General features: G+C 46.4%; 1 protein-coding gene across 7 annotated transcripts in view; it reads right to left on the bottom strand.

Annotated features, from left to right (window-relative positions):
* The window catches only part of CHD7 (chromodomain helicase DNA binding protein 7), a 132,478-nt gene extending 110,169 nt beyond the window's left edge, over positions 1–22,309 (bottom strand). For 3 of the 7 annotated variants that reach the window (XM_040587304.1, XM_040587311.1, XM_040587310.1), the window contains exon 1: positions 21,522–22,309. The gene's annotated coding sequence lies outside the window, so the exon portion shown is untranslated. Of the gene's footprint in view, positions 1–17,691; positions 17,796–18,788; positions 18,972–19,886; positions 20,329–21,521 lie in introns of those variants that run through there. The other 4 variants (XM_040587308.1, XM_040587309.1, XM_040587305.1 and 1 more) reach the window with 4 other exon arrangements.
* Positions 22,310–25,865: the final 3,556 nt, after the last annotated feature.

The following is a 25,865-nucleotide window of genomic DNA, read 5'->3' as shown; positions in this document are numbered from 1 at the left end:
TCTCTTCATTTTTGGGAGAGGCTACAGATGATGGATGGGACTTCAGTCTATAAAAATGCAAAGCGTTTGTAATGTTGGTATCAACAGTGTTACCAATTCTAAATATGCATCCATTTAAACACAGAAGTTGTATTTTTCCTTCCAAGCCAGGTGACTAAGACTACTGTCTTAAATTACATTCCCATAATCTGAAGCTATCCAGATCCTTCACCTTAACGCTCCAACTTGTGTGACCACTCAAAAAAGCAAGAGTGGGCGATACTGTTTGTTGCTGATTTTCCTTGCAGTTGCATGCTTTTCAGAAGTTACCCCAAATTTACATCTTCTTTGTATTACAGTAGTATCTACCTGAATATTCAGATAAGCATCTTCCTTTTATACCTGATATATTAAATGTCTGGATTATTCTCCCACTCTTCCAGCTAAAACCATATAACTGGTAGTTTGACTATTTATTTTGTAGACATAGAAGTGTAAAAGGGGAAGAAGAGAGGAAAGAAACAGCACCATTCTTAACCATGCAAAAACTGTGCTTAAATAGAAACAAATAGTTTATTTCCTTGCACTTATCCTTATCTACCTCATTAATAAGAAAATGAGGCTGAGTGACGGGCAAATGTAAATCTACTCACGCTCCAATCACATGCCTGTCTGACTCAGATCAATAATAACACAGGGGGAAAAGGTGGCATCAGAACCACAGCAGGATAGTTTGTCTTTATGAACACTTTAAAGTACTTTCCACAAAATTTCCAAGAGCTTGCTGTTGTAGTTAACTCAGGATGAGCCCTAACGCCCTATTAAACTTCAGGGTAGACCAGAAGGAACAAATATGTATCCAAGCCTTTGAAAAAGCAAGGAACACTGACAACTTACTGTCAAAGAGTCAGTTTTGATTTATCCTACAACAAACACTATGCTGGGACTCTATTCTGCTAGGGCATAACTGCTCCATAAATCCTCTAAAAGAGGTATGTGCAACCCAAAGCACATGATTTCATTTCATACTATTAATCAACACACATGCCTTTTCAATTAAAAATAAGATAATACTAACAAGATCATTAAATCATCAACACCAAACACACCCAAAAGACTCCTTTGGCCTCCAGAAAGGCTGTCCTGCCTTTCAGTTTGGTATCTTTTTGCGTATTTCAAACTGAAAACACTGAGCTTCTGACATAGTTTAATGTAAGTAAACCTAATACACAGTTGTCTTGATTTTCAGCAATTCAAAGTTACAATTTAACAAGCAATTGTCATTTGTGGCACAGCACCCAGCTACTTGGAGGTCTTTGTTAAGAACGTACTTGATGGAGCACAGCCTTTTAAAAGCCTGTTGCCAGTCCCAAAAGATGTTGCCATATTGCTGGGGGACAGGGGGGAACAAAAGTAAGATATGCCTTTGATGAGGATCACAGAAACAGAAGCAGATACCTGTAATCCATAGCTTTGCTCATGCTACTAGATTAAAACCTACTTCCCCCTCCCAGTGCACATTTAAAATCCCACGCGCATGGGGGGATAGGGGACAAGGAGTTAAGGGAGGGAACGACAGCATTATAGCACCTCGTTTTGTTTTATCAGCTATTCATAGACCATAACAAAATATTCCCCGACTGTCTTCAAGCTGTTTTTTCATACCAAATTTGCTAGCGACACTTTTAAACAAGCCTATAAGCAATGTATTCTAATAAATCAGCCTATAAAAGCCCCTATTCCCTTTAAACTGGGGCACTAAGTGACTGATAGCTTGTGATCTTCCAATAGCAGAGACACATTGTACTAATGCACAACTATGCAGCTTTCAAACCAACAACTTCCAGATTTCTCCCTCTGAATGTTACTTCAGAGAAATTCAAAATGTGTCAGTTCGGGAAGGGGTATAAAAATGGCAAGAGCATCCCTCATTAAAGACCACCTAAGAGAATTTACCGTCTCACAACACACTGCTTTTGATTGTGTCTAGGCTGGATTAGTTTCAACCTTTGTTACTTCAAGTTCTGTTACCAACCTGTACTTTGCAGACAGAAAACCACCCTTCCACTTTACTCTAGCTGTTTTACTATTATTTGAACTAAGAAACGACCCCATCCTAGAATTCCTTGAAGCTCTTTCTTAAACCAAAAACCCGTACTTCTATATAGGTTCTTTCCCTGTTACCCTCAACAAATCTACCTGTAAGCATGTTGATTGCAATTTAACTTATTTTAAGATGACAATAAAACAAGTGAAGAGCTTATCTTATACATACAGCACATTATCTAGACGCTGAAGTAGGTTTAATGAGAAAGTTTAAAAATTCACTTATCAAAGCACAACCATGACTCCTCAACAACTGGAATGGGCACAAGCCTTTTGTGACACCTGCATTCTTGGTAGGAAAAAAACAAAAGAATTTTGTAAAAATTCTGTTTATTTCTAAGCATTATGAACTCATACTTACCACCTTTCAGAGCACCCATTTTGAAAATGCAACTGCTCCCTCTTTATGAGTTTGCCTGCTTTCACGACTATGGGGTCTCAAGTATTTCACGATCTTTACACAGCAGACATTTTTTCCCTTGCTGAAGTGTAAAAACTCCACAAAATAAGAGTTGATGCTGCTGCAATACTGCATGAATGCATATTACAGACTACTTTGAAAGTCCACGTAACTCTTGGAGTAGCCTCTTCTCTAACAAATTATCAAATGAAATACATTCCGTGCCTATGACTTTAGATTTACAGACTTGCTACTTTCCAAGTACTTCTCAGCTAAGCAAAGCAACACAATTCTCAAAATAAAAAAAACAGTACTAAGTGGTTATTATTTGTGCAAATGTTTTTCTAAATATGGTACTTGCATATCTATATGTGAAGACATGAATAAACTCCTACTGTTCCACCACTGCTTCAAGCACCAAAGGTTTTTACACAGAGTGGTACTGTAGCATGTCACATACTATGATGAAACAGAGAGACCTCAGTACTAAACAATTAAATAATACACTACAGTACAGCTTTTCACATAGGAAGCCAAGAAAAAGAAAAGTTATGATTCCCATGATAACTACAGCTTGATTATAATACTGTTTTATACTGTATATTTGAACAAATGCATCAATTTACAATTGATGGGGAATTATAACTGAAGGACACAGTCATATACTTTGTGTCATTCTTAAATAAATAAGTGGCATTCAAAATAAATTTCCATGCCACTTGTACAACTTGGTAAGGTGAATGGTTTGTTTGCAAGAAAAAAAAAAGAGGCCGTAAAAGCATATAAACCGTATTTATCAAACAACTTCAAAGTTAACAGTGAAGCACATAGGGCAACACTGCTGCATTTTAACCAGATTATGGACTATTTCAACATCCAACAAATTATATTCAGGTTTGTCCATGTCATATTTGCCTTGACTATACCATGACTCACAGATACTGCAAATTAAATCTATTAAATATATTTAAACCAATCACAGGTAAACCACAGGCTGGGGAGACTATCAGTAAGAATATTTTTCATCAGGAGGGGGATAAACCAGACAAAAAGAACTACCAAGTAGAACTGCAAACAAAAGCTATGTTCATAAAGGGGCAAAGTAATAAAAAGTCCTCTCACAAATGCCTGGTACACGAAGCCCGCTAGAGAATCCACTGGGCTAACATATAACCAAGATAGGAAAGAAACACTCCAAGAAAATAACAAAAAAACTTAAAAGTTTTTTGCATCTGCTGTCATTGGAGAAGCCAAGGGAAGCTTTCATCTTTTTCATCTCATAAAGCCTCAGAGGTAGCTTTGGTCAAACCAAAGCAAACAGTAGCAAGTTACCAAAACAAGACAGTATTCACCCAAGAGTTCTGAAAAGCTGAAGGATAAAAATAGCCTATCTGTCCACTATACCATACAATGTCTTGGTGTCAAGCACTGCTTTCACATCAGCGGTGCATCAGTTTTGAAAAGTGGTCACACCTTTAGACCCTCAAATCAGTAGAAAATATAAGAAACAATGTTAATGGGCACACAGCTAAGTACAGGTTACAAAAGTGACACTGATGCTTTCCCACAGAAAAGTTCTGTCTCACTAATACAGGAGAATTCTTTGAAGCAATTGGTAAGTGGGCTAAGTCTGACCTAACTTGAATGACCAAAACATGCCAGCTGCTGAACAAATGTCCTCCACCAACAGTTCCTAAAGAAACTATGCTACAACAGCAAAGAGGGAAGGTCTTCACATGGATAAGTCACTGACTCAAAAGAGGAAAAAAAAAAAAAAAAAAAAGGAAGTTAGGAAACCACCTGAATCTTTTCCAGACCCATGTTATTTAGCATGCACATAAAAGATCTAAAAACAGGCGGTAAGCCTTGAAGTGAGCTTGCTGATAATATTAACAAGTTCACTTTGCTAAAAACGAAAATCAACTATGCAGGAAGCAGCAGACCTTCACCTTACCCAGTGAAGGTGTAATAAAATGCAGATGACACTCAGTGTAGGTAAATAGGAGGCAATGCACCTGAGAAAATACAATCCAACTGTTTTACATACATTTTACTGAGCTCTGACCCGATTACCTCATTGTCAAGAAAAGAGATTTGGGAGCTAGAATAAATAGATCTAAGACGACAAGATTTGTCAGAAGAGTAAACAGAATACTAAGCATATTTAAGAAAAAAAGAAAAAAAATCCAAACACAAAACTGTATGAGAGATGAGATGCACAAGTCTATGAGGTACCTATCTGCAGTGCCAGTGTTTGCTCTGCCCACGTCCACTTCTAAAGTAAAATTACTGAAGGACCAAAAGGGGATGACAGGCATCTGAATACCCTTCAGAATCTCCAGCCTCGACAAGGGAAACCAGAGAGAGAATAAGTGAGTCTACAAAATCAGGAGCAACATGGAGCAGGTAAGTAGTGAACCATTGATCCCTTTTTCTTCTAACAAGGAAACTAGAGAACATCAAACAAAACTAGCAGGTGGTAGGTTCAAAATAAAACAAATAAAAGGAAGCAGTTCTTCATACAATGTGTACTTAAGCTGCAGAACTCATTGCCACGGTCCCAATGGAAAGCCAAGAGTTTACACAGACCAAGAAAAGACTAGATGAATTCATGCAAGAAAAATTCATTAGGTGTTACCTATCACTTTTTCCAAAGTAATTCTGAGCTGCAGAGTTGTGGAGGCTAAGGGGCTTGGCTCTGTTTCTGGACAGCCTCCACCATGGCCACTATGAAATAGGATTCTGGAGGATACAAACCTCTGGTCTCAACTGGCAGAGGTATTCTCTAGTACTAAAAAAGCAAGATTGTATTTGTAAAGAGCTATTAAAACCATGTTACAAGTATGTTACATCAATAATACACAATTTCCAGTAAATAATTTCACCTTCCTTTCATGAAGAAACTGTATGTATTTTAGTCCCTGTTATCAGTACTTCAAGAATGCAAATGAGATTACAATGTTTGAGAGGACCACAGCATGAAATGAGACAGGGACCCAAAATAGCGAGTACCAGACTCTGCTGAAATTCTACCTTTCCTGTATAAAAGATAACCCTATTCCAACAACAAGAAATTCAAAGAGTTTATGATCTGCTTTTAACCCCTTGAGGGAGTAAAAAAAACAGGTGGATAAGGGTAGTCACAGAAATGCTGACAATACTGCAGCACAAGCAGTACTTCTCTGGGTGCTACTCAGTATCTGCAGTGCCTTTTAAGTTTGGTTTGGGAATAACTTGAAACAAAGTTGTATTATACATTGACATTTTAGGAATACTGAACCTGTATTAAAAACTTTTTTTCCACCTTTGAAGGAGAAAGAATTAAAACCAACATTAAGTAGTGAAAAAATATTTTTTCTGATTTAAACAGCAGTTTCAAGAGATAGTATCAGCTCTAAGCACTGGCCTGAAGCTTTACTACTGTTATAAAAAAGGTACTTAAAATAACTACAACATATTTAGGTTAAGTACTTAAAGGAATTACTGGAAGACTCAATTCAATCCTCAGCTCCAATCCACAAGTCATTGTGCAACATCTTAGCTGCTGAAAACAAACCCTCCCTTTTACCTACAAGGTGGGGACCGTGCCCATCTCCCAAATTAGAGGTATGAACTTTTCCCCCGACAAACACAGAAGACACAGCAATCGCTGTTGTAAGCAGTGGCAGAACTCTGCATGTTCCAGCCTACTCCTGCTTCCTCCAATACCAGAAGGGTGCTGCTGCGACTGTGCTGAGCACAGCCCAAGCTTGAAGACAGCAGCGTATGCCCAGTGCAGAACAGGCCTTCTGCTAAACCTCCACCAGACACGAGGCATCACAAGCCAATGGTTTACTTTCAAGGACTTGTAGCAATCAAAATCTTCACAGGTACAGTAAAACTCACCGTAACCCCCTGATCACACCCAAGAAATTACATACCCTTGCTTAGAACCATGCAGCTCTTCAGAGAGATTATTCAGTTGTAGTTTAGTTCAGTCAAGTTAAATACTTGACTTGAGAGGGAAGAAAAAACTTACAGTAAACGTGAGTCAGAACAGCTAATAACATAGTATACTTTCTATTCTATGCTATCTAAACTCTTTCTACTTCTAAACCTAAGCTCAACATACAATAATCACAGACTGTTTGGCAGAGCTCATTCAGGAAACTGTGTAGGAAGTGGGGAAGGAGCAGGGCTTATAGTCCCTAAACTCAATACACAAAATATAATCGCTTAGAATTTACTCCTGAGAAAAATTTAAAGGAAGACATAAATTCTGAAAAATAGCAGGCTATTCAGACACAGACTCTAAACTCTTGAAACAGGTTTTTTTAAAGTGCTAAATAATAGACCAACTCTGCTTCATGAGACCAATAGTAAGGCAAAATTAACACTTGTTAAAGAACTGTGATCATCTGATCAGAGCTGCTAGGTAAACAGCAACTATTACAAATCCCAGTATGGGAGACCTCAAATACATCATTATGAACCTGGTACGCCAGTTTGGAGTAGCACTCAGGTTCCTGGCTTCTGACCATCTGCTCAGGCCACTAGCCTTGAAAAGAAGAAAAACCACCCAAACACTCAGAGATGCATGCACTCAACAGATACTTTTGCCTTCTATCACTTCTGTGCATAATTGAAGCAAAGAGCGTCAAATTCACTCACTGGAAACGAATGTACTTTTTCTTACGGTACAGCAGAATTACGTTCTCAAAACTTCTCCTGACCTTTCAGCAAGCCTCATGCTATTGCACAGACCATGCATCAGCAACAGTCAGCATTGGCCAGTGGAAAAATACCCCTGCTGCTCCCATTCCCCCCTACCTGTTGTGGGATTCTTTGTGGGTTTTTTGGTTGTTTTTTTTTTGGGGGGGTGGGGTTGAGGCAACATAATTTCTCAGTTCCTGTTAAGCTCTTCCTGTAGCAATGCCCACCATTCCAGACACCTCCAAATTTAATCCACTGGAATAAGCGGCCTTTAAATTAAGGTGTTATAAGGTCATATAGCAAGCAAGATGATCGGATTAAAGAGGAAGTGGAGTTAAGTTAATACTGAGTCACTATTTTAAGTTCTGCGTTCAATACAACAGCATGATAGCCTTTCGAGTGTAAACCAGTCTTCAAGCAGGACAGCTAAAAGCTTTTCTATTTTTTTTTTAATGTTTTATTTCTTTTTTGAATCTGAACATGAAATGCAGGACAAAAATTCATCAGACAGCGAAGATCTGGTCCCAGAGACAGATGTTTTACAGCTGTGCTTTGGGCTTCCTAAAGCCCATTAGAGCTAGCACATACAATTCCTAATGTAAACAAGCTGCTTTTAGTAACTACAATACTCACTCTGAACACACACAACGCTAGCCAGGGCCAACACTCCTCACACAGTTTTCACCAAAGCAGCTTGCAGGATCTTTGGTGGCTTGGGACAGAAATTGTAAGTCCCTTCTCCTGCTCCTCCCACCATCTCCTGTAGCTCCTGAAAGGGAATTTTTTTTAGATGTAAAACCCACAGAGAGGAATCTAGATGGTGCACTGCATTGGGGTTTTGTGGGTTGGCGGGATTTTTTTGGATAATTTTACTAAGTGTTTACCTTCCATTAAAGCACCAAATTAATTCCATTAATTGCCCAAATCTTGAGAAAAACAGGAAGGAAAGCTCTTCCACCTGCTAAGAAGCCCCTTTCTGTCACTGCAGGCAGTGTACACAGGTAACTTCACAAAACAGCCAGGGCTTTTCAGGAAGCAAGCAGTTTCTCATGCCATGCTCCTGCTATGCTGAACGAGTCACCTCAAGCTGGCAGGTGGCTTGAGGAGGAGCTACAGGCAGAATCCCTGATTTTTTGTGAAGTGTTCATTCCTCTGCTGAGCTAAATAGTGTAAACTGCCCATTTCTCTCTCTGGAGAACAGCAAGAGTATAGTTATTGCAGGAGTAACTAAGCAGCATCTTATTTTACTTGCAGTGAGATTTTTTTCACCAATTTTAAACAAAAGTATCTTAATTTGGCTATAAGAAAGCTTGAGACTGTGATGGGAAGTAACAGTCTTAGCCACCTACTATGATCAAGAGCTCTCACACCGCCTCAAACTAACAGGAATAATGTAGATACTTGGGATCAAACTCTGAACAACCGAATCCACTGAATTAAACATTGATTTGATAAAATTTGAGGCATACAAATTGACTCAGAAGGTTGATGAACCTAATGGAGAACTTCAGGCTTGCCAAAAATAATAATAATGAAAAAAAAAAAAAAAATCACACTCCCCCAGAGCAATGTACTTTCTTGTGAATAAATTGTTTTAAAGATGAAATACTTTACATTTGAAATATCAGACAAGCCATTTATACATTAGCAAATCTTTAAGGCTTTTGTTCTCCTACCTCAGGAGGAAAACCGATTTCTGGGCAGCAGATTATTAATTCTAACAAACTGTTCATAGCATGCGAGCTGTACCATCACTAAATAAACGAATTTTAATATCAATTTGAACTCAGGCCAGCACATTTTTCTTTTGGTGTCCTTTGCTTCACAGATGATTACTCTATTTCTATTTCTCCCATGAAGGTTCCCAGGCAACTGATCCAATCCACTTGCTCACTGCCACCAAAATGAAAAGATGAAAAGGCCTTGCTGCTCTCCAAGCCACCGGCCCCCCTCATCCTTAGTACCAGCTCTGGTGTTCATCAGACCCTTTTATGAGCCAGTTTGATTCATTACAACAGCAAAATGCTCTCCATTTTACAGAGTTATTTTTCTGCCATTTTAGTGAACTAAAGTGGTTCACAGAAGGACCTGACAAGCACTGCTGCTGTAACAAAGTAGCAGAGCCATGTGGTTGGGAGGAAGGGTGCAGGGGGACAAAGGCGGAGAGGAAACTTCTCCTTTCAGAACAATGTCCGGTTAAATTAGCTCACTGCATTTCTCAAACCATACCCTGACTTACAAACGATTAGATGGACCATAAGAAGACATTCAACAGCTTTCAGCTACCTTCAAAGCTACAAAAAAAAAAAATTAATCTGTTGCACAAAAAATATAATAGTATGTATTTGTATACAGATTCCAGTATCATACTCCAGCATAAAAATAAAGAAGTTCACGGAAACATAATAGCAAGATAAGGATAACTCAATTAGAAGGGGAGGGTAAAGAAAGCTTGGCAGATTGCATCCTGGATTTTATTTTTTTTCCCCCATGAAAAGAGTCCCTGGGAAAGCGACCACCAATCTCAATATGCATTATGATGGAGAAAAGCTTCAAATATTTCTGATAAGCAGAAAAGAGCAATAATTTTGCCTTCCCTCCTTAAGTTGTCACCAGTATCCAAGTAAGCCTATTAGGCAAAAGCTGACGTGCCTAAGAGAAAGAATCTAGAAGGATGCAGTTGAACCAAGGAGTTGCAAGGTGTTATACCCCTGACAAGTGACAATGTGCTCTAGATGCCTAGTCCCCAGGTTTTCTGCCCAGTAATTTCTCTCCATGGATCGATTTGCCTCGTTCTGTGACGGACTGCCTACTGTGGATGTGCCATTTCACTTGAAAAGCAAGAAGTGAACATGTATCAAATACATCACTCCCACAGCCAAATTGAATCGATGACAGCAGCAAACGGGACAGCTCAGCTGCTGGAGTCCTTATCTTGCTATTCAAAGTTCATTGCCTACCTGGAGGCACCTCAAAACAGAAACAACCTATTTCAGAGAGCACTGAAGAGAAAAAGCACCCTGCCCCAAACAAAACACCACCATCATTACACCTTACCAAGTCAGACAAGGATTTTTCAGCCTTCCTGACCCTACCGGCTGCCTACCAAAAATCTTAATGTCGGGCAGCCACAGAGCACACCATGAATCTCTAAGTGCCACAGAGCCAGAGCTACAAAGGAAGACAGCAGCAGATCCCAGAAGCCCCACCAGGGAATAAAATCGGGCATGCAGCCTGCATCCCAGCTGGCTCTGTAATATCCGCCTCCAAGAGCCCCTACTAGTCCAGTTCCTCCCACAGCAAAAATTCACATTGCCTAACAATCCCCACACCACACAGTCCAGTTGTGACGCTAGTCATGTGACAGTCTCAGCAGGGGAATCACACATGAACCGCTGACAAGCCAAAGGTTGACCATCCTTCATCTGGAGAGGCAGGCAGAAAGGCAGGCGTTCTGGCTTCCTTTCTTTTGGGGGAGGAGGCAGGGAAAGGGGACTGGTGGCGGAAGGAGAGAAACAGATCAAGGAGATTAGTCTTTTAAATAACTGTATTAGGGAAATTTCTTATTATGAGAGTAATGGAAGCAATTCCTTCCACCTGCCATCTTTTTTGTAACAAAGGTTTTCTTCTTTAACACCTCAATATTAAGCAATATTGGGGGGGGGGGGGGGGGGCAGGGGTGAGAAGTGTTAGCCTATTTCCTTGAGAACTAGCCCTCCAAGAACTCACATTAACCATAGCATTTCTCTAAATCTAACCATAATAAGTGAAAAGCCACACACAACCTCCCCCCCCTTTTTTTATTTGAGTGCAACATCAACATACTTGACTTCTAAGACTACCTGCTACAACAATTATCAGACCCAAGCTGGAAAGCATGCTTCAGTTCTAGCACTGCCTTTAACAGGCCGATTCTTCCAACAGCCATACTATTTCTATGAAACAACCCCTTCCTTCTGCAGTTCAAATCCTGTTTAAAATACAAAAGTACGTTCACGAAGCGTTGCTTCTGTAAGGGAAGGTGGCATGGGCTGGGGATTACTGCAGAAGTGTAGTAAAAGAGAAATGCAGGTGGAACTGATGCCATTTTTTCAGTAACCTCTAAGGTTACGAAAGAATTAAAGAAGCACAAAACTGCCTTCACTTACTTCTGTACAAAAAAAACCCCAACAAAATTACGATGTACCTTTGCAGAGATCAAGAAAGAGGAGGGAAGTGAAGCTGAAGCCTGCTTATTCACTTCCCCACTGACTAAAGAATGATGATTAAACTAAGGATGAGTAAGGCTGTACCCCATTCACAGAGCCAAGTGAATGCAAAGCACAGCAGACACCTCATAATGGTACTGATAAATAAAACTGAATTACATAGCAGGTCTCTCCCAGACTTACCTCCTAAGGCAATCCAGAAACCCCTATTTAACTCACTTTCTGAACGATTCCTTCCTAAATTAAGAGAGATACTAAACTGCTCACTATAAACTCTCAGTTTAATTCTTCACACTTAAAACAACTTGAGGCAAGAATTATACCCTTGCTAAGAGTCCCTGACATGACCACACCACCTTGTGAAGTCTGCAAAAACTTCCCAGGAACTAGCAATATAGTACAAGTACCTCCCAAACCAAGAACCGGAGACGACCTGCCTGCTTTTTGCCTTGCAATAAACCACCAAATCCAACAAACAGCTACTCCAGTCCAACAGCAGCACAAACCAGAGCACATTCTCCAAAAGCCACAAGACTTGCCCAGATATATGCCACACAGTTGAGACCCAGGAAGAAATACAAAATCATATTCTTAGATCTTATTTCAAGCTAACAACCACAGTTACAGCTGTTTAGGTATTTCTGATCCCACACAAACAAACAACACACATTCAAATAGAGAACTACAAGCAGCAAGTTACCTGGGATGCCAGATTCCTGGACTTCAGCTACGCTCTCCTAGCCAGGAACAGGTAGGATTTTGACAACATCTGTTATACCCTACATGACTAATTAAGATGCAAAAATTTACCAGTCTCTCACCTATGTGCAATTTTATTTCAGCCTTATCAGAGTGATTTTGGAACATCCGCTAGTCCTCCTTCTATTAAGCATTAAGAACATAGTAAGTCGTATCTCCTTGGTTGTCTTATTTTCAACTTGAAGAAATATTGAACTGCTATTCTCCACAGTCAAGACCAATATGCACTTTCCTGTAAGACATTTTACCAAGTAACATTTCGGCTTTGGATTTCAATCTCCACAGCTACATCAAGAATCCTCTCTGAAGCAAGGAATATTTTCCTATAATAAGTTATCATCAGCTTGGACTCAGGGGCCGAGCACATTCGTCACAGCCACTTACTGGCTCACCCAAGTTGTTAATACTGAAGACTTTAATCGAATTTCTCCACTTCTCTCACAGAAGGGCTTGTTTCACATTTCTCCCAAAAGAGCACTACCCCCATGCTTTCTACGATGAAGACTTTTTCTCCTCATTTTGTCCTATCCCTATCTCTCAACTTCTAAAATTCCAGCTTTCAGTACAGTTTTAGTTAGTTTTTCCCTGGGTTCTCTCTCAAAGAATGACCACTATTCCTTCGCACCTAAAGACTGCCCATTTCACAAATCCTGTTTACCCTGTAAATAAATCCACAAGCTTCCTATTTTAAGATCCAGGACAAAAGTGCCTTTATTAAAGTCTTCCTTGGAGTTGCTCCACGTTCTGATCTGCTTTACCACTGGTCACATAGTTCTGGGTCTCCAAACCTTCCCCTTACTCCTTGCAAAAACATCACAATCCCCGACAGGAGCTCCTCTTCACACTCCGGATTTCTGTTTGGCAAGGGGTACCCCGCAACAGCTATCCCCATTTCACACGAAGTGGGATGGGACTAGGCTCTCCCCACTCACAACTACTCCATGCACAGAGCAAGAGAAACTACTACAGCTGTATTCCTCAACTATTGATGATGGGGGAACATCATTTTCATGAAGAAAAGGCTTGAAATTACAAGAGGCCTTTCCAATGCAAAGGGTCACGAAGAACCTTTGGAAAGCTGCTGGCAGGCTGGGGCACCCCAGTGGCCCCTGCTCTGCCTCTTCGCTGCCAACCGTCCCCTTGCCAGGTGGCACCCAGGGTCTAACGGGAGACTTCATCAGGCTTTGGTGCAGACAGCCAGCTCTTCCCACACCAACAAAAGCATCCTCCGTGCCTCGGGTAGAAAGCGGTATTATGAGGAGTTGAAACGCATGTTTGTTTTGCAACGTACCCTAATTATCTAAGACTGGCAAGAAAACGCAACTCCACTAAGCAAACAGAAAGCAATATAAATTGGAACGAAGATTAAAAACCCAATAGGAAAAGCACAAGATGAAGAGGAAGAAAAATCTATGGGAAAGCTGGGGGGTGGGGGTAGGGGTCAGCAAAGAGAAATAGAAAGAAAGAAAGGTTTAGGTTTCAGAGCAGGACTGGTTTTGCTGCGTAAAAGGAACCATACTTTGTACATCTGATGTACACATCCATAAAAATGCTTTAAGAAGTGATACTTCTTTGTATCTTTGTAGATATTACTTTGTAGATAGAAATAAAAATAAACTGTTGGTAGGCTGATTTCTTTTGAAAAAAAATCACTAAGAAATTTTAAAGCCAGCTACCTGTTGAAGTTCTAGCAGTAAACAGAAAGCTCAGCTGAACAGCTTAAAAGTGGCTCAAGGACACTGAAATTCAAGTGCTTCCAAAACTATCCAGCACTGGGTTCTCCGCATGCCAGCTACTCCCAGGCAGGTGAGCTGCCGTGCTGCTCGCTATGATAACCAGCCCGTATTTAAATGAAGCCTGAACAGAATAACCTCTAGGATCAGGACCGTATATGTGAAATTTAATTTTCCTCTTGGAACCATTAGGAAGGCGGCAGACATTTTGGCTGCAATGACTTTTTCCAGACAATTGATTCCCAAAGTTATTTATTCCCCACCATTCGCCTCAAGGCCCTCTCATCACAGCAATCGTCTATGTCAGAGGAAGGTTCGACGCAGCTCCCATGAAAGCCAAGCAAAACCACACCCAAAATAGCTATATAGGTCACTATCACGCAAGCAAGGGTTTCTGGTTAGTGCCTATACGCCAATAAGCTTTAAAAGTCGCATCTCTTAATGATGCTCTACGACCATGGTAGCTTATTTGATAATTCTCACTCTTTTACCGAAGTCAAACTTTTAAATGAAGATGCCTAAATTACGTAGTATCTCTTTTTTTGAAAGCCCACCCCCCCAGGAGAATGCATTTGGTGTAACGGCACCAAAATAATCAGAATGGTTAGAAACCACTACTGAGCGGCATGCGTGAAGCAAGAGAGCCCAACAGCATGAAGATCCTTGGTTTTGACTTGGCTTCTTCTAGGTGCATGTTTACATCTTTGAAAAGTCACAATGTTGGAAGCTAAGAGCTAATCAGCTTTTGTATACTTAAGGATATTCTTAAGAGCTCTGTTGTCATATTCAGGCGCTTGGAATGTGTCCTTTAGGTCACAGCCTCCTTTTTATTTTTTGTATCATGCCTTCCAACCTCATTTTCCAAGTAAGAATTTTAGTGTGCAACTACAATGTGGTACTTCCATGACCGCTGATCTTGGGTAAGATATGAAGCACTGAAAGTTACAGTTAGATTCCGCAGACGGAAAGAAATCAAGAGGAAAACTCTTCCATCAGGTTTCAGTATCTTGTCAGAATCCTAATAAAAGCATGGGATGATTTCTGTGTATCGTACCTCACTCCTTCCTCTGAAAGAGTTCCAAAAATAAATTATACTCGGAGCTTCCCTTTGCCTTTTTATCTATCACCGCCAAAATATAAGACTGTATTTGAGACTTTCTTCTACTAAAATCCAGTGGTTTGTTTGTGCAAACAAGCTATTCACAGAAACAGATACGATGAGAAACTATGAAGTCCATCTTAATGATAAAGCTAAATAGATGCAGTAAATTAATACAGTAACTTTTCTGTTGGAAAGCGAAATCTAAAGCCTCACCTACACACAAGAGACTCATCTGTAAAAAAGACAGTTTAATTATTTGCTAAAATTTGCAGGTTTCTCACTTTTATGTTATGTATACAGGGAACATAAAAGTATCACCCATGTTACTTAGGGCAACAGTTAACCAGCTCATAAATCTGAGCAGCCAGTGGTCTGTTCATAGCAGACAAATACAAAAGGGTTTGGAAGTCAGGATTTAAGGGGACTGGGGGAAGGAGGACCTTCAGACACACAGCATTTGTCACACAGTTGCGTGTATCCTTGCTAGCCATACAGATTTATTTGCATAAAGCTAGATTTGCAAGAGCAAATACCAACCACCAGATTCTAAAAGCTTTCCCTCCAAAAAGTAATGTAAAAATAAGATGAATGGGAAACAAGGGATAGAGTTAAGGCACAGGATTCAAGGCAACGCATGTGTATTTCCACTCTCTTTCTTTCTAGTTACCTTTTTTCCTCCTCCTCCTCCTCCCACTTTAACATCCCTCACGTACCACGCCATACACCAAAAACAAAACAAAAACCGAAGAGCCAGCTGCCATGGGATGCCATGGATATGGCAAGCCAGAGACTCGCTGCCAGATTTCAGCAGCTCTTTGAAAACGTGCAAAGTTCCTGTTTCTCAGGCCTTCCACCTTTACAGAAAATCACATCTGGGTTGGGTTGGGTTGTTTGTTAAGGTTTTTAAAGAGGTTTTGTATTCTTCACCTCCAGCGAAGAGCCTAGGCCACGTCTGCTCGCACAGCCGCCGCCTGCAGCAGGGCACGGGGCACAGCCTCCCTCCGCACCAGGGCAGGATGGGACCCGGCGACTGGCCACCCGCGCCAAGCCCAGCGGCACATACCCTTCCTTAGCGTACTTTTCCCAGCTTTGCCATCGGCTGGTTTCACCTTTACTTGCAAACAACTCATTTTACGTCTCATACAGCCCTCGTGCTATTTGAGTGTTAACGGGAAATACCACGGACGTTCATCAAAAGCTTTCAGTGCAAAAGAGCAAATACCTCACGTGAAAAAAGGCTAGGCTCTGGCTAACTGACCCCGCTACATGGGCTGGGAAGTCTTTACAGCGCTCCTTTGACCTAACTCTTCAGGTTTCTGCATTAACCAAATTCAAAAGAAAATGGTTACAACTCACATCTCCCACCACTGTACAGAATTGTGATGGCAATGGAGAGCATTCCGCTATACCTCATTCTGACTGGTATTTTCTACAATACCTACATCCTCAGAAATTGTTATTTACCTAAAAGGCCTGTGTGATCTTTACCTATGATCAAAACTTTCCATAATTACCGAAGGGGCAATAAAATCATTTTGGGTTTCAAATCTGAGCAAGTTTTTTTTTTTTTTTTTCCCCACTGTTTAAATAACCTAACCAGGATTTACAAGTAATAACAGAAATTATCATTACACTGTTAAATATTTAGTAAGATATTGGTCAAATACGATTATCCAATTAGTATCAGTGCATCACTAATTCACTTAAACTTGCAATCACAAGCATTTAATGCTCTTCTAAGAGCCTGTTCTACAGCTTTCATAATGATCTTTACATATTTATTTTTTTTAAAAAAAAACACTAAAAAGAGATTGAAAATAAGCATTTAGGTTAAAAGAAAGGCAGGACAGGGGATGTGTGAAGCTGTGGCATTTTCCAGTGCTACAGTAGGGAAAATTTTGGTTTGTAAAACTGTTTCGAACTTCAAATGATGTCTCACACAAAAAATAATTACTTTTTCCAAGCAGTTGTGGTTTTATCCTAGAGGAAAATAGTATGCTATCAAGAGGATCTGTGCGAAACCCTGAGTACACTTACACCACCAAACAAGAAGAAACAAGTAACGCTCCCGCTTGTAGTAGCTGGAGACAGGAAAACGTGCAGAACACAATTGTTCTAATCACCTGTTACAAACCTCAGAAACAAACGGTTAATTTTCCTCCAGACTGCATCTTATTTTAAAAGGCATTACGAGAATTTTTCCGCTGCTGTTAAAAAGGCAGCGGAAGGACCTCTTGGAAGAAGCCCCCTCTATTTATCTCCTCACCGTTGTTTGTCAGTAACACTGCCGTCCGTCCAGAATGTGTTTTATGCACAGCAATGTGATATTTTTTTTAAATTACAAAAAAAAAAAAAAAAGAAAACGTATTGGAAACTTTCAGGATAGAAACTAGAGAGCTTCGAAGTTCCTCTCTTAGCAGCGCCTAGCAATGGCAAGGAGAGAGTTCTGCAAACGCGCCCCAAGCATCCAGCTACATTTAGCTTTCAGCCTTTTTATTATCATTGTCAATGAATGGGCCCCAGTCAAATTAAAGCTGCCATTTTAGGTTAAAGACTAGAGAGCCTCTGTTGTGCAACAGCGAGACAAAAACACTCCAAGCGACAGATGCAGCACTCTCATTGGAAAACGATGGATTTCAACTTTTATAAAAAAATATAGTAATAATAACCACCGATCATGCTTGTTAATATGAATTATATATTGATACTCACACATTACCGCAAACTAACGGGATTTATAATTGGGATAAATCAGCTACCCGTGCTGCTAAGGTCATAGTCATTAAGATTTTTTTGCCGTCGTTAGAATGGATGATCTGTGAGGAAATGAACAGAAACATTTTTTGTTCAACTTGCTTGTTTGTACCTCCGCTAGTCCCGTATACCACGAGAAAAGAAAAAAAGAAGGGGGGGGGGGGGGGGGGGGGGGGGGAAGGGGGGAAGACAAACACATTCCCCCGAAAGCCATCTTCTAGGATAAACACAGCTCGCAATCTGCTTTGATGAAAGTAAAATCGAGGCGCACATCGACACTGAAACAAACTTATCGCATCGGGGTTATTCCGATTATTCCCCGAGCCAAAAATCCACGAACGGCCAAGTGGCTGGGGGGCGCGGGGGGGCGGGGGAGAAAAAAGCTGCGCGCAAATGACCAAAATCGCCCATTTCTGTAGTTGGAAGGCACGCTCGGCCCCTTCCCAAACGAAAACAAAGGCAGAAAGTGGGTAAGTGCGGGAGAGTTGCGCGGCGCGGCGAGCGGCCCCGGCGCCGGGAAGGGAACTCCCGGGCATCGCTACTTTCCTTTTGTCCATTGTCTGTTTAAAAAACAACTACTTTAAACCCGGGCGTGAGCGGGGTGTAGGAGTGCGCCGAGGAAGCCGGCTCCATTTCCAGCCCCGGCCCCACGGCCGCCCCCTTGCCGGGCGCGCGGACCCCCCGCCCCGGCTCCCACCCGCGGAGGCCGGTCCGGCGGCGGGGGGCGGCCCGCGGGGGCTCCCCCGGCGCGGGAGCGCGTCCCCCGATTTAACGCTACCGGGATAAATGAAGGCAACGTAATGATGGCTGCTCATTGCCTGCAGCGCCTTCTCCCTGAGACTCGCTAACAACCCTGCCCCCCCTCCCCCCGCCACCGCACACTCACACGCACACACACGCGCGCACACGCACACGCGCTGCCCGCTCCCCGCCGCCCCGCACGCAGCGCTCGCCGCCGGCCCCGCTCCGCTCCGCTCCCCCCGCCCCGCGGGCCGCGCCGCGGCCGCCCCCCCCGCCCCGACCGCGATGGCCTCAGACCACCTTTTTCCGCTCACCCTCAAAATGGCCCGGAACGGGGCGGGGGTGCGGGGGGGAGCGCCCCGGCCCCGACCCCATGTGCGCGGCGGCGGCACCGCCCGCCCGCCCCGGCCCCGCGCCGGCGGAGCAAGGTGCCCGGCGGGGTGAAGCCCCTATTATGCGGCGTCCGCCGGCACCGCTCCGGCCGCCTGAGGTAGCGTCTTCCCTTCCCGTCGCTCCCTCCCCCGCTCCCCTTTCTTCTCCGGCCGCCGGAGAGCGTCGGCCGCCCCCCGCCCCCTCCGGTGCCGCCCCCCCCCCCCCCCCCGGTGCCGCCGGGGCAGGACGATCCCCCCGCCGCGCGCACCGGCGGCCGGAGCGGCACCTCGTGCTCCCGCCTCCCTCCTCCTCCTCCTCCCGCCCGCCTTCCTGCCGCCCGCCGCCACCCACCGCCCGGCCTCCGCTGGGGGTGCCCCCGCCGCGGCCCGGCCCGGCCCCGGCCCATGTGCCGGCGCGGAGCGGGGAGCGCGGCGGGCGGGGCGGGGCGGCGCCGGGCCGGGCCGGGCCGGGCCGTGCGCGGCGGGGAAGCGCCCTCACTTTGTTAGCGCTTGTTGTGCCGCCGCGGCCGCCGGCAGCCGTCAGCGTGGTCAGCGGGGGAAGCGCTCCCGCGGCCATCCCGGCCGGCGCTGGGCCCCGCCGCCCCCGCCCGCCCCCGCCGCGCAGTTTCGCTCAACTTTTCCCGGATTTTTAGCCACCCTCCAAACTTGCGGAGAGGAGCGGGGGTTTGGGGGGGTGGGGCGGGAAGGAGGCAGGGGCGCCGCCGCTCCGGCTCCCCGGTGCCCTCCCCTCCCCCGAGGCGAGGCAGGCGGCCGGCCGGCCGCAGCACAACAAAAAGCCATTTACACCCGGGGAAGTGCCCCGCTGAGGCGCACCCCCCCCCGCCGCCCCCCCCCCCGCCCGGAGCCGCGGCGGGGCGCAGCATCCCCCACCCCCCCGGGCCGCCGCCAGCAGGCAGCACCCCCGCGCCGCTCCGCTCCGCGCCACCGGGGACGGAGACCTGCGGCGGGTCCTCGGCTCCATGGCCGGCGCCCGCCCGCCCTCCCTCCCCTCCGCGCCCAGCGAGGTGCGGGGTCACTCACCGGGCCGGTGCGGGGCCGTCGGGGACCGGTGTCCCCCGCTCGCTCCCTCGCTGCCCTCCGCCGAGGGGCCGGGGAGGAGGAGGGGACACGCTCCGGAGTTGGTGCCGCCGGCCGGGGGGGGCGAGGCGGTGCGGGTGGCGCACACACACACGCGCACACACACACACGCACACGCACGGAGTTGCTCGCTCGCACCGGGGCTGGGCTAAGAGGGGAGGAGGGGGATCCCTGACCGGGGCGGGCGGGCGAAGGAGGGGTGGAAGGGAGGGGAGGGAGAGGAAGGGTCAGCGCGGGTCTCGGGTAGTTTCGGGGTCTCCGCCGGGTCCCGGCTCCGCTTCGCTCCTTTGTGTAATTTCACTCGATTCAAGTTTAATCCGATAGTTCCCGAGCGAGCGCGCCCGCCGGAGCCGAGCCGAGCGCGACACCAGCCAGCCAGGCGGCTGCCGCCCCCTGCGCCCGCCCGCCCCCGCCGCCTCCCTCCCCTCCCTCCGCCGCCACAAGGCGCGCCCCCGACACCGCCCCCTCCCCGGGGGCGAGCGCCGCCGCGCGCCCCGCCCCCCCGCGACGTCACCGCCCCGCCCGGCATAATTTATTCAAGGAGAGGGGGAAGGAAAAAAAAAGGGGGGGGGGGGGGGGAAGAGGAAAAAAAAAAAAAAAAACAACAAACCAAAACCGAAAAACCGACAGGCACCGGGCGGGGGAGGGGCGGGGGTCACTAACCTCCCCGCCGCCCGGCCCGCCAGCGCCCCGCCGGGGCTCCCGCTGCCGCCACCGGGCGAGGCAGCGCTGCCGCGGGGCGGGGGACGAGGCGCGGGGCACGGCGGAGCACGGCTGGGCACGGCTGGGCACGGCTGGGCACGGCGTCTTCCGTGCGCCTCCCCCGCCGCTCCTGCCCATCTGCCGGTGACCGGGGAGGCTGGGGGGGCAGCTCCGCACCGCACCGCACCGCGGGGTCAGCGCCGGGCCCGTCCGTCCCGTCCCGTCCCGTCCCGTGAAACTCCCGGTGAAGCTCGGGAGGGCGGCTGCGGTGTCACTGTGCCACCGCCGCACTTCAAACTTCCCGAACGCGGCGGCGAAGTGAAACCGAGAGGGCGCCCCGGGAGGCTGCCCGGCCCCCCGCGGCCTGCCCCGGCCCCGGCCGCTGCCCCCGGCCGCAGCGGGCACCGCGCCCCCGCCCGCCGCTCCGCTCCCCGCCGCCGGGGCGAGGCGGGGCGGGGGGCGGGTGGTATCGCTCGGGTCCGCGGCCGAGGGCGGACTTTGTCCCGAGCGGGTCGGGTGTTCAAAGGGAAGCGGCCATTAGCGCTGCCTGCCCGCGGCTGGGCCGCCCGCCCACCGCCCCCGTCGCGCCGGCACGGCTCCGGCTCCGGCACCGGCACCGGGCCCTGCTGCTGCCGCGTTTGTAAACCGCACGTTCAAATTCCTGATACGAACCGAAACAAACGCATTCCATAAGCAAATTAGGCAAATCCCACCAAAAAGTGATTACCAGTAGCGCGCTTAACGGTCTTCCCTGCATCGCTCTGGAAACTAAATAAGCGTCTTAAAAGTATAAAGAGATTACAATGTAAACCCAGTGTAAAGATACTCTGCGTTACAGGAATTTTCAGCGAGTCATTTGACGAGGTAACTTTTTACCGTCATTGTTTGTAGCAGGTTGGAGAAGGAAAAACAAAGTCATGTGCTGCCGAGCCGGGGCTCCCTCCCCCTCCGGCTCCCGCCGCTCCGGTTCGGGGCCGTTTGCTGCACCCACACTCGTACCTCTTCGACGGGAGACACGGAGAAGGCGTCTTCTGAGGACCTCACACAGCTTTTCCTCTACGCTCTCGTAACGTGCTTGAATCCGGGAGCCAGACCCGAACAACGTGGATGTCAAAAGCTCCTCTCGCTTCTTGGGTCGTTGGCTCTGTTGATCCGGGCATCCGCGACGGTGCTGCGGCCCCGAGAGCCCCTACAGCCTCAAAATGTCCCAGGCTTCTCCAGAGGAAGTCTGAAACTTCCACCTCGTGTCATTCACGTCTGGCCTACTCAGCCTTTCTTGGGTGTAAGGGGAAAGCACCTTTTCAGGAGAAGGGACAGTCTGCAGTTGGAGAGGTGTCACTGCCTCCCGTGCAGCCAGGCCCGTGCAGTCACGCCGAGAGGGGCCAGCAGCCGGGGCAGTGACACTGTCCCATGCTTTCTACTGAAAAACGTGTTGAAAAGCTGATAGCACGTGACTATGTGGTAGAACACGTTCCCTGTTCTTCACCGTGGTCTTCCATAAAGTTAAAAATAGCAAGTGGAAATAGTGTTTAAAAAAAAAACACTTTGAAGCAGCACATGCCCCTAGTATACCTTCACCAAAGTTGCTCAGTTTAAGATCATTCTATTTTTAATGTGCATTTCTCTACTTTGTGGGGGGAAAAAAAAACCCAACAGACACACACAAAACCTACACAGAGGTATCCTCCCAAGTTACTAAACGTACTCAGTTTCAGTTTTCTCTTGCAGTATGTTGACAGACCAGAGAGTAAACAGCCGAGAAACGCTTACCCACAAGTCTGTTTTCCTGCGTCTACCATTTAACTGTGCCCCTGATCTGGCAGCTTACACCCTGGTGTAAGCCCACCTGGAACTCCCCTTGCTTTCAAAGATTCTCTAAGATTTAGGGGCAAGGGGAACCATTCTGAGACCGACTGCCAGCAGCCTCACTGCTCCCTTTAGAACTCGTTTCAGTTTCTTGTTGAGCAGAAATCAGATTGCAAAGCTTCTGAGCATGAAAAGTTTTTGAAGAATATTGTAGTGACAGGGCAAGACAATCAAAGAAATGCAGCATTTCTTTAAAAAGGAAGTATATTAGCATGGCACCAGCAACGAGGGGGGGGCATGTATAGGCACTTAGTTAAATGTTTGTTCCAAGAAAAAAAAAAATGCCCCAGTCTCCAGCGCATGCCTCTTGCTGAAGGCACAGAACCAGCTCCACGGGTCCCATAAATCATTCTCAGGCCATGGCCTGTGAAATCAGCTGGCTTACTACTTGGGTAATAAAAATGTACAAGGAGTCTCCCAACGTTTTCCAGCATCAGAAGACACAGAATCCACAAACGGCGCTTTCCCAGAATGGGGAGAATTATGGCTGCTCTCCAACTCCTCAGCAGCAATAGGAAATGGAGAGTAAGGAAAAGTGCTGCAGGGGTTTCACCACTCCGAGGTGGGACATGGTCCAGGCATGGCACATGTTCACACAGACACGTACTTGATGGTAGTACCAGGCACAGACGAAATATGTCATTGCATACCCGCTACAGACGAAAAAGTTTTGAAACCTTAACTCGTTCTTCAGCCAGTCCCCAAAGAGAAAGCTGTAACTCCCCAAGTGATCAACCAGCACTTTGCAGCTCCATAGGAGCGTGAGGAAACAGCAACACGGCAGTCTTCATGATTAACCATATTGGTAACAGCTTATTAAAATATCCAAGAGATGACAGGGATGAAAATTCACTTGTAGCCACCCAATACTTTGTATGCTGTTGGGACGAAGCAATCCATCTGATGTAGGCAGCCATTTGGCTCACAGATTAGAAAGAATTTGCATTAATGGCTGAGAATTTCGACAGCAGTTGCAGAGCAAGGGTATGTGCACCAACAAAACCCCAATGAATTGCTACACTTTACCTGACCAGGTAGACTTTCAAGGTAGGGTTAGTTTGTATGAAGCTGAGCTAGTCACTGTGTATGACAGGCATAATTATGCAGAGATAAGTTAATGTACTTCATAGGAAGTTCAGCACAGAGATTACTGAGCCGCATTTACATCTGTTTTAGAACATCAGTATTACAAAATGCAAATGACTTGGTATCACATGAAAATACAAAGGAAGGATATTTACTCAGTACGCTTTGAAGAACTAGCATCTGTTTTAACAGGCAGGTATAGTGAAATGGGATCTTAAGGTCTAGACGTCACTTCCAAAGGTGGCAGGTGACACCTCACGGTGCTGAGCCCTCCACAAGCCAGGCACAGGCAGGCCCTCGGGCCACAAGGGCCCCCGCAGCCTGTGCCTCCTCGCGGACATCCCAGCCCAGTGACATGAGAGCTAGTGCTGCACACTGTGCCCAGGGAGCTCAGAGCAACCCGCCCCACTTGAGATCAGCTCTGTTAAGCACATCTGCTTCCTCACCTGCTCAGCACCGCAATGGTCCAAACCATGCAGCAGCTCCGACAGAAAGTACTTGTACTTGTGCCATACCCTCTGGCTGGCTTCTTCCAAAAGGCTTTTTTGCTTTGATGAAGGAACTTGCAGCTCCCAAGGAAATTCTGTACAGATGTACACAAACCTCAACAGTTTCTCATCTCACAGCCTTTCTTTCACTTCTGTTTATGCAAGGAGAGATGTGAAACCGCACCAGGAGCCCAAGCCTATGCTTGGAGCAGCTGCCCTCCAAGCACTTCAGGCTTGGTATTCAGGATGCCATTTTGTGGCCTCAGATGAGCTAAGGCATCGTGTTTTGTCCCATGATAGGTTGGAAGTGGCTCTGAAATGGCATGACCCCAACACACACTCACATTTTCTTAATCGCTGAGCATTTTTTCAGCCAAATGGAGTGAAAAAGACGAACGGTTTCTTTTTCTTTCAGGAGTGAAAGTTTTACTCAGTGCTTCTAAAAAATTAGGCAGCAATTGAAGCACATGAGACTGAGAGGGTGAAGTGGCCAAAAGAGCACAGGCAATAACGACGCACCATACACTAAAGGAAGACAATGCTCCTTTTTCAGAAGAAATTGTTCAGTAATGTATAGCACGCTGACATACTGAGAGCACGTGGATTTTGGTTAGTGCCAGGAAGCAGCAGGCTGGTATCAGACAGAAGAACCTTAACGATTTCAGCTGAAAAGCTAAAAGCGATAGAAATCCAAGTGCTACACGGAGCCACCCTGTGGCACCAGCCCGCTAAGGGAACAGAGGGCAAGCCAGGGTAGACACTTGGGTGGGTTGGGTTTTTGGTTTTTTTGTTGGGTTTTTTGTTGTTGTTGTTGAAACTCAAGCCAGCCGGAGTGACAAAAGCTGGAACTGGCCCAAACAGCCACTTCTGTGGCAGGGAACTCCTTCACTGAGGAACTGAACCAGAAAAGCAGAGGGGCAGTGAGCTCCGGCGGCGCATGTCCACATGCCACTCACCTGCCAGGCCTTATGGGAACAAAGCTCTGAGGAACGTCAGTGTTCCCCTGCCTCACCCTTGGGAATCTGACCACAAGAACTAACACTAGTCCCAAAATGCATTCTTTTCTGTGCAAGTTTTCTGATGCCGTAGTATCTCCCAGAACAAGGATGACAACACATCCTTCTCTCAAGGCTACCTTAGGGAGAGAATCAAAAACTTTAAGGGGGGAGTAGGTGGAAAAGCCACCCGAGAAAGCACATAGTGACTCACCACTGCGGGTTGCGTGGGTACACACGCATGGTCGTGGGCAGCCACCCCCAGCCCGCCCGCTCTCCCCCTCAAGGCTCTCGGAAACGCCGCCTGGGTACTGCCACTTACCCGTGACGATCTCGACAGCTGTAAGGCAGCGCCCACTGGAATGCCAGCAGCACCGGCGTGATAAACAACTTGCTCTCCTTCCCGAACAGACTCACCGCTTACTTTACCAAAGCACGAGGCGGGATTGCTTAGCTTTCCACCTAAATCCTGATTTAACAGGCCAGTGCCTGAGTGCTCACCTCAGCCCCCCAGTTCCCATTACTACTGGAGACAAGACACTCGGTTAGCCAGCCCCCCCCCCCCCCGCGCCCCCCCCCCCCCCCCGCCCCCCCCTTTCATCAGGAACAGCAGTGAGTTCTTATAAAAATGGAGCAATGCCGTGGAACTGACCTACTCCACAACATCCCTGCTCATGAGGATGTTTGCTCTTGGACCGTGACATGAACTGACAGTTTCACGGTCGGTTTTGTTTTCACCGTGCAGAAGCAGCATTAAGGACTCCCATTTCCATCTTTGACGGCTC

This window comes from Falco naumanni, chromosome 3 (assembly GCF_017639655.2).
Source record: "Falco naumanni isolate bFalNau1 chromosome 3, bFalNau1.pat, whole genome shotgun sequence".
NCBI lineage: Eukaryota > Metazoa > Chordata > Aves > Falconiformes > Falconidae > Falco > Falco naumanni.
This window is presented reverse-complemented; position numbering and strand designations above follow the sequence as displayed.